Consider the following 9,974-nt stretch of genomic DNA (forward strand, 5'->3'; position numbering starts at 1 on the left):
GAACTGGAAAATATCATCCTGAGTGAGCTAACCCAATCACAGAAAGACATACATGGTATGCACTCATTGATAAGTGGCTATTAGCCCAAATGCTTGAATTACCCTAGATCCCTAGAACAAACGAAACTCAAGACGGATGATCAAAATGTGAATGCTTCACTCCTTCTTTAAATGAGGAAAAAGAATACCCTTGGCAGGGAAGGGAGAGGCAAAGATTAAAACAGAGACTGAAGGAACACCCATTCAGAGCCTGCCCCACATGTGGCCCATACATATACAGCCACCCAATTAGACAAGATGGATGAAGCAAAGAAGTGCAGACCCACAGGAGCCGGATGTAGATCGCTCCTGAGAGACACAGCCAGAATACAGCAAATATAGAGGCGAATGCCAGCAGCAAACCACTGAACTGAGAATAGGTCCCCTATTGAAGGAATCAGAGAAAGAACTGGAAGAGCTTGAAGGGGCTCGAGACCCCAAAAGTACAACAATGCCAAGCAACCAGAGCTTCCAGGGACTAAGCCACTACCTAAAGACTATACATGGACTGACCCTGGACTCTGACCCCATAGGTAGCAATGAATATCCTAGTAAGAGCACCAGTGGAAGGGGAAGCCCTGGGTCCTGCTAAGACTGAACCCACAGTGAACTAGTCTATGGGGGGAGGGCGGCAATGGGGGGAGGGTTGGGAGGGGAACACCCATAAGGAAGGGGAGGGGGGAGGGGGATGTTTGCCCGGAAACCGGGAAAGGGAATAACACTCGAAATGTATATAAGAAATACTCAAGTTAATAAAAAAAAAAAAAAAAGAGTAAGGATCATGGCGTATTCCTTAGAACACAGAGCTCAAAAACCACGTTGTTTCTGTATGAATTGCTGTAGCAAGTCTTAAATGAAGGTAGTATGGTGTAACTTTTGTTTCCGCACTCTAAGTCTTAGATGCTGATGTCTTTTATGTTTTACATCTCTGCGGGGTGCAGTGCTATGAGCCTTGGGAGTGGTTTCATAGCGTATTTCCATGTTTTTGCCTCCTTATCTGGGTAATGTTGGGCCCAGGGAAGGTTCACCAGTTTCTTTTTACTATGTCTATTTGACCCATATAACACCAGGTGCCCATGCTCTGCATGTAACACATTGACAACTTTTCCTAATATATCTTGTATGAAATTTCCTTTTGATATAATAATTCTGGAAGCCATGTACACAGCTCCAGACATAAAAACTTAAAAGTAGGTTGAGTCCAGGGACTGTCACCTTTTCTTTTACCCCACCCCACCCCACTGACCAGATCATAAACTATGCAAAGGGAGAAGGTTGTATGTTTTTTACCTCATAGATCTGGGATGGAACCCAGACATTCATTTATAGTAGGCAAGCACTGTACCACTAAGCCACAGCCTGAGTCCGGTAGTGCCTAATTTCATTTACTATTCCATTCCTACCATCCAGTAAAGAGCCTGACACAGTGTCAATGGGTATTCAGTGGATGCTTGTTGAAGAATGAGTCCAGAGATGGGGTGTCTAACTTCTGGTTTGTAAGACATAACAAGACAGAAGATAAATATTTATTTGAAACATGGGCTATTGGCCAGCAACCTTATTATTCTGATAGATCAACCTCTATTGGATTTCACTAAGCAAGAGAAGCTGAGTTCACTTGGGTGATTCACAATGGCCACAGAAAATGTAACTGGGATCTTAGAAAAGAAGAAGTCCAAGCCAGGCATGACGGCTCATACCTGTAATCTTATCACTTGGGAGGCTAACGCAGGAAGCTTTAAGTTTAAGGCCAACCTGGGAAGCCTGGTATAGATAGTACATACCAGGTCACTCTGTCTCAAATATCTATCCCTAAACTACACACACACACACACACACACACACACACACACACACACACACACACACACACATAAGTACACAAGAATCCATAGAACTTTGAAATACTAAAAGAGGCACAGTTCTTCCTACAATGATGTTGGCAATAGTAATAGCATTAGGCACCTCTTACAGTGTGCTTTTTAAATACCAGGCACCTTGCTAAGAAGAGCTGTATATGCAATAACCTATTTAATCTCAGCATGATCCCATTTCTCCCTAGGGCCTCAGTTTCTCCCACAAGTAAATGGAACCTGATCTAGTAGAAGGTCAGGGAGCAGAGGAAGCAGCAGTCCAGAGCTGCAGCTGGAAGGCTCTCTGAACCCCAGGAAATGCTGACTAACTCCTTTGTCTGGCTTCCAGCACTGAAGGTAGGGCATTAAAAATACATCTGCAATCTATTCAACGCTGCCAAAAGCAAATATGTCCATTTTCCACTTACCACAGTGGAGTTGCTTGAAATATAATTCCTGTGAGAAATTATACTCTGACAGGAAAATATTAATGGAATAAAATCAGAAACCACCAGTCAGGCTGCTTTTGCCTCCCTGGGAAAGTAGATGATACCTTAGGGCCAATAGGCCTGGAGGGCAGGTGTTGGGTAGATGGTCACCCAGCCTTTCCCTCCTCTTACAGGCTCTTTCTGGAGAAGAAACTTCCCACTTGATTCTGCCTGTGTTTGCCCACTCGAGCTTCAGAGGCGTTTACTTATTGCAAGAGCTGTTGTGTGATACACAAATGGAGCCCTCTTGTCTCCCACTTAGAGCATCTGATGATTTAGTTTTTGAGACACCATGCATGCTTCAGTACTTCTCATTTGATGAATGTTCCCTTTGATTTGCCTCCCTGCCAAAGCTTTTTCCTGATCCATACAGGAACCAAGACAAGGTATACAATCTGGCAGCTAGGAAATTGGGGTTTAATAAGTTCCCTTCACAATCCCACCTGTCTACAGATGAATGGCTTGTGGGATTAGGCTCCCCAGCTTCATTTGGAACTGGGTGCAGCTGACCTGAATAATGAAATAGGGGGGGCCCAAAGTTATAAATCCTCTCTGAACATTGCTTCATTAGAATCCCCTTACAAAAAAAGAAATGGGACTCATCTCATCAGCTCGATTTTATGGTATCTGATTAGACCACTATTTTCTCAGCAGGTCCCTTTTCTTTAAACTGTTGACTATGGATGGCCTGCTGAATAGAATGAACTTTGGACCACTAAATTGCAGCATTATGGTTATTTAGTGTAATTTATGAAAAACGGGAGAAGCCATGATCACTTACTTCTTGTTGCTAATGATATCTCCATTTATCTGAACAGGTATGGGTTTGGAACACTCTTCCCACTCCCAATACTCATCCTGGAAGACTGCCCAAGCCTAGACTTCCTAAACAATGTTTTGAGGCACAAATTCCACAAACGAAGAATCAGTGACACCTGCACACATCTTAATGGAGATTCACCACCAGTAGGCTTTCAGGAAAACTATGCATTTTAGCTATGTTTACCTAATAAGTCCCTCCATTTGGCTTTGACGTATAAAGTCAATGGATTTGGTGACCACCTAAATGCACATCCAGTATAACATACTCCATGTATGTATCACTGTCTGACTAGTTACATAGTGGGATGTGTTGAAATTAGGTTGCATTTATTTTAAGCACTGTAGTGATTAAAGCAGTAAAACATGCCCCTCGTTCAGGATTAATAGGGAATCCAGTCAGAACAGCATTACAAAAGTCAAAGACACCCTAAAAACAATTGGTTCCCGGATGCAAAACCTTTTAGAATACTGAAGTTGCAGAATGGAGAGGCTGCAGACCTCTTGTGGCTAAATGTGGTTCTCTCAAGCATCCAGTAACTAGGAAGGAACAAGATGAAGTGGTAAGGACAAGTGATTTGAAGTAAGTCCAAGGTAAGGATGCATAATCATTGTATTAGCTGATGGCCTTCTGACCCTAGGTAAGTCTTTGGCTTTTTGGGGGCCTTGATCACCTTATTTGGAAAATAGGGGTTCATTGAGCCATATCAAAAATTAAAGTACAAAGCTCATATAAACTGCCTAACATGGTACCTCACTCATAGACAGCATTCAACAACTGTGTACACTTTCTGTTTTCTGAGTCTGGGGCTCATGTAACCCGGGCTGGTCTCCAACCTGCCCTGTAGATGATTCCTGATCGTTGTGCCTCCATCTCCCAAGTCCTGATATAATAGGATATACCACTGTAGATGGATGCTTAATGTATTTTCATTCTAGGGAAGAAAAGCCCAGCTTTAGGATCAACTTGTGGATCATGACCCCCTTGAGGGTCAAATATCACATATTTACAATACAGTTCATAACAAGCAAAATTACAGGTATGAAGTAGCAACAAAAATAATTTTATGGTTGGGGGTCACCACAGTCTGGGGAAATATATTAAAGGGTCCCACACATTAGGAAGGTTAAGAACCACTAGAGTTTTTGGTCATCACAGGAATTCTCATGGTAATTTACAAGCCAAAGTAGTCTCACCCAATCTTCATTTTAGAAACTGATAGAAGATTTAGAACTTCTACCCGGAATGTCCACCTGTGTGTGACAATGTCTGTCATAACCTTAGAGCACTGTGAGATTATTTTCCCTAGTAGGTTGACAGTGCCTTTAGCAAGATCTTTGTGGATGATACCATCATATTGTAATGTCAGAAGACTGCACAGGTCTAATGATGATGGATGATGGATGACAGATGATGGAGGATAGAAGGCAGGCAGGACCAGTATCTAACAACTTCTGACATCCCTGAGTTTAACTTCTTCTCTGAATAGGGGTAGGATCCAAAGGGTTTTTGTTTTGTTTTGTTTATTTTTAGTAATTGCAGTGGAACATCAGCACGTTTTGTTTTCTCTTCACTATTGACCCATTGGATGAGAAAGAAATTTTTTTTTTGTTTTTGTTGGAGTTGGCCAATACAATTTACAAAACTTGTCATCTTGAGTCTTAATAGTTTCCCATAGAAGTACCAATCCCCTGCCAAAACAAACAAACAAACAACAACAACAAAGACCAAGGCAATTTATTTTGTTGCTTTTTAGAATGACACGTAGTTCTACAAATGTTCATGTGCTGAAAATTGTGACCTTAACAGGAAAGCAAGGAGGGGTACCTGGCTGAGGAAGCACAGAAGAGGAGATTTTTGGTTTGCTGTCAGTATCTAAACACTGGTGCTATCACCGTGGTTCTCTACCTACAGTTAGCCACAGACATGCTGTTCTAAAGGTCGAGTTTGAACTCACATTATTTGCTGACAACCACTAAGAAATGACTAGTCCAGTTCTTACCTCAGAACAAGCCTCTGGGACAATTGGTTTCTTTCTCTAGATTCTATCTATACTCTTGTTCCTCCAGTAATTACTAACTTATAAAAATGTCTTTTTGAAGCTTCTATAAAAATAACAGTGAGTTAACTATTCTTGTGTTAGTTGGGTGAAGCAGGAATCATTGTCAGCTTACTTGAACTGTATGGTATTGCATGAGGGGAAAACTTCTGCTAAGACAACATTGCTGGGGTCTTCGTCCTCCAAGGGTTGTTGGTGTGAGGCTGGATACAGCCTAGCACACCCCCGCCACCCCTGCACACACAATTATTATGCCTTCTGAGAGTGCTTTCTGCTATGCATATTGGGCAAGTTCTGCATCTATGACTCACCATGGACCAGGAGGAGTTCTGCATTCTTCTGGGAGTTGACACAACTTAGTGGAACATCAGATGAGTACGTGAAGATGGCAATGACATAAAAAAGGACATAATGAGGCTTTCCTGGTTCTCTTTTTCCAACATGAAAAAAAAAAAAGGGAATGGTCACAACACAAAGGGCCATAGGCATTTAAGGCTCATTTGTGGTATGAATTGCTCCTGGTCCATACCAGACATTTAAAAAGTTCATCATTAAACTGGGGAGATAGCTTAGTGAGTAAAAACCTTGTTGTGCAACTGCGAGACCCGGATTCAAATCCTCAGAACCTATATAAAGCTAGGTGTGGTAGTTTGAATAAGAATGGTTCCTGTAGACTCATATATTTGAATGTTTAGTTCTCTGTTGGTGGGTGTGACCTTGTTGGAGAAGGTGTGTCACTAGGGGTGGGCTTCGAGGGTAAAAAGTCCATGCCAGGTCCAGTCTGACTTTCTCTGACAGTAACTTATAGATCTGCTCTGAGCTCTCAGCTACTACTTCACGTCCATGCCTTCCTGCTTGCCTGCCTGCTGATATGCTTCCCTACATAAGGATTGAGGAGTAACCCTGTGAAGCTGTAAGCAAGTTCCCAAGTAAATGCTTTTTAAAAACATCTTTTTGAATTTTTTATGATTTATATGTTTTTTATGTGATTCTGTGTGTGCGTTTTATGTGTATTGTTCCTGCATGCATGTTTGTGTGAAGATGTTGCATTCCGTGGAGCTGGAGTTACAGATAGCTGTGAGTATCCATGTGGGTTCTGAGAATTGAACCTATCTCCCCTAGAAGAGTGCCAGTGCTCTTACCGTCTGTGCCATCTCTCCATCACCACAACTACACTGTGAGACCCTGTCTTAAACAACAACAACAGCAGCAGCAGCAGCAACAACAACAACAACAACTTCCTCAAGTAAAGGGAATCAAGTGAACTTCATCAGACCCTCACACCCCTGCCCCTACTTGCCCTTTGTTTCTGTACTTTATCATCTTATTCTTCCAGTTGAAGATCTCCAAGTATTTGTACTGCAGAGTACACTCTTAAATCACCCTGAATCATCACAAGGTCTACTGTTCTTTTGACACACATTGTATCTTCTATGATAAATAGGGGAAAAATTAACAGGAACGCAAAAGAATGACAGGTTTGTATTCTCAAGTGGCTTTTGAATGGAGGCAAATGGAAGCTTTGATCTTCCTTGTGTCATTATTTTTTGAAGAATATTACTGATATATAATTCACATGCCATACAATTGGAGTCTTGGTACTGCCAAAATGGATTGTCCAGAGACAGCGAATTTTGTACATATTGGGGAAGAATTTTCTGTTGTTAGGACTTCCCCTTTGGAGGAATGTTTTTGAGCCTCTACTTTGACCATTGGGAAAGGATGGGAGCCCCTGGTCTTCAGAGTTGTTCTTCCAGTGTGTAATTTCCACATCAGATACTAACAGAAATCAAAAATCCAGTATGCTCTAGCATTTTACAGCTGATCCAAGACTGTTCCATACATGTAAGGGCTGGGTAGCCAAATGGCACTACTTACTTCTTAGCTATACCTAGCAAGGAATTTAGCTTCTATAATTTGGAGTAAGAGAAAGTAAGAACTACTAAGACTAATTGCCCTTTTTGAGATACCATGTATATTTAGGAGCAGAGAGAAAGGGGAGTTCTGTCTTCGGAGCCACAGTCGCTAGCAATAGCTTCCCAGAATCCAGCATAGTAAAACAAGCTTGGTGATCCAGCAGGAAGGACTGGAAAAGTCAGAGTCTCTTGTTGTTTGTGATGAGATTGAGTAGATTTTTTCTTTTGAATAAAACGTTCTTCAGTTGCTGTATTTTCTTAGGATAAATTTCTGATACTTTAAACAGCTGGTATTTAGAGTGGCTTTCCCCAATAACATTAGTTCTTTTAGGGCTATGTCCATGAGTTCTTCACTCTGCAAGTCTAGAAGTAGAGCTCTTTGGTACTTTAAAAAATACAGTTGGTGTTCATGGCAATAAACTGTTGACTTCTGAAGTGTACATGAAGATGTCTTGGGAGGTAGGAACTCAAGAATACCATCTTATTCTTCAGTCGGAAAAGGAAAGATAAGAACAATGAAAAAGGCCAATGTGGGGCTTTTTGTGATTGCTAGCAAACACAAAGTATGCTCTCATGGATGAGGCTCCAACCTACATGATCCCTTTTATGTCCAGAAACACAGAGACTAAATGTATTCCAAAGCAATTTAGAACAATTTTGCACATTTAAAACTATAATTTTTGCCAGAGACACAAAGTGTAGTAAAGTCAAGTCAATCAAGTCCAATAGCTTAAATAGAACTCTTGTGCCCACGGAGGGGGACAGTGAGGCAACAGGAAGAGAGTGACCTTACAATTTATTTGTAACATGCGATTATAGCTGTTTCATAACTTTGGGCCCTCCATTATGTCATCCATATATTGTCTGTATCAATTGAGAGCAATTACATGAAAATGCTCAGCAGTGTAATATGAGAAACAGGGCTGAAAGCCACAATAGGTTTTTCATTTTCATTATTTTATGAAGGTGAAATATTTTTTGTCAAAAAAAATTTTAAAAGCCTTTTGCTTAACATCTGAGTTTCACTGTATGAAATCCTTCAAAAAACTACAAGAAACATAACAGTAGTACTTTAAAAAGAAGTGTGGGCAACTTGAGATGTAGCTCAGTTGGTAGAGTGCTTTTCTAGCATGCAAAAAGCCCTTGGTTTGATTTCCAGAATAGCATAGACATTCATTCCACTCACAGTCCAGCACTCGGGCTGTGGAATAAGGAGCTTGGGTTCATTCAAGGTCATCTTCATAGGGAGTTTGAAATCAGCCTGGGATACTTGAGATCCAGCCTCAAAATTAACGAAAATAACGAAATGTTAGTAAATCAAAACTAAGATATAGTCCCCTTAACATTTAACCAAGAAGCAGGATGTTGCCAGCTTTAGGAGTGAAGTGATTGGACTTAAACATGAATGCCCGTGTTCAGGCATTTCCAGCTCTAAGGACTTGGGTAAATTGCAGAGTGTCTCTATACTGGATGAGCTCTTGTGAGGCTTTAATGACTGAACTAAAAGTAAGATGCAAAGATGCCTCTGAGTGTAAGCGACAACTGTGACACCTTTTGGAGATTTGTCCTTGTTGAAAGTTCTCATCCGGGTTGGGGATTTAGCTCAGTGGTAGAGCGCTTGCCTAGCAAGCCCAAGGCCCTGGGTTCGGTCCCCAGCTCTGAAAAAAAAAAAGAAAAGAAAAGAAAAAAAGAAAGTTCTCATCCTATCCTAAATTCTTTAGCATGTCTTAAAAGTAACCTTCCTTTGCTCAGAGAAGAATTGTACCAAGATAGTAGAGACAATAAGTCCAGGGCAAAGTCATTGGTCAAGGAGATGACCAATATGAGAAAAGGCAAATCCGTTATTTGTGGGCATCAAGTCCCTGGAAATGTTGGAACTGACAGCATGTCTGATCAAGTGATGCCATCCAAGACATTTAGCCAAGGGTGATGCTCTAGGATGAAATTAGGAGGAAAATGACAAATCAGCTATGGCAACTAATCAATAGCTAGCCCAGTGTGGAGCTAGCCTTGCAGAGCCCGCCTTTTTGAGTCACAACTGAGTTTCATTGTAATTGGGTTGAGAAATGCAGAAATTAGTGCCCTGAAATCATCAACATTGCACGGTGACTGTTTCTTTTGTGTCCCTTAATAGGAAGAAAGTTATGTATCTATTCACGTGTAATTTATATAGTCATTATTAAAGTGACTTTACTCCAATAGTTTAGTGTAGTGAGATTCATCCTAAATGACACTGAAACTATAAAGTGAAGACAGAGAGAGGGGAAAACACTTTCAGGAACCAGATGGGGATGGCAGATTAAACATAAAATCAAAAGGTCTACCTTCTTCTGGCTTATGTACCTTATAATGCTTGTTTCTTTAGATTGGCATTGCTTCTTAGAGCCAGCACCTCAGCCTGGTCTCCCTTTACAAATACCAATAACCCTGTCTTGGCAATAAAACTGTCACATTTTCATCTTATACCTTAACACTGCCCCTGTGTCATCGGTCATCTTCAGAAAGGTTTGAGACCTGTGTCCTGCACAGAGTGGATGTCGTGACTGCAGGTCAGGTAGTCAGTCCTTTCAACAGGCATTCCGTAACATAGGAATTAGAGCACTACATGACTTCAGGGACGGCCAACCCACTGACTATATCACTTTGTAATTTTGGAAAATTGGTAGCAAAACATAAAATTTCTCTTCTACAGTAGGTCTTCAAAGCATCAATAAGAAGAGCATTATTTTCAATCTCAACAAAACATTGGAGTGTCCTGAGAATATAAATATGTATGAAACTAAAGTCATTATTGAATAT

The sequence above is a fragment of the Rattus norvegicus genome, chromosome X, assembly GCF_036323735.1.
Source record: "Rattus norvegicus strain BN/NHsdMcwi chromosome X, GRCr8, whole genome shotgun sequence".
In the NCBI taxonomy this organism is placed as follows: Eukaryota; Metazoa; Chordata; class Mammalia; order Rodentia; family Muridae; genus Rattus; species Rattus norvegicus.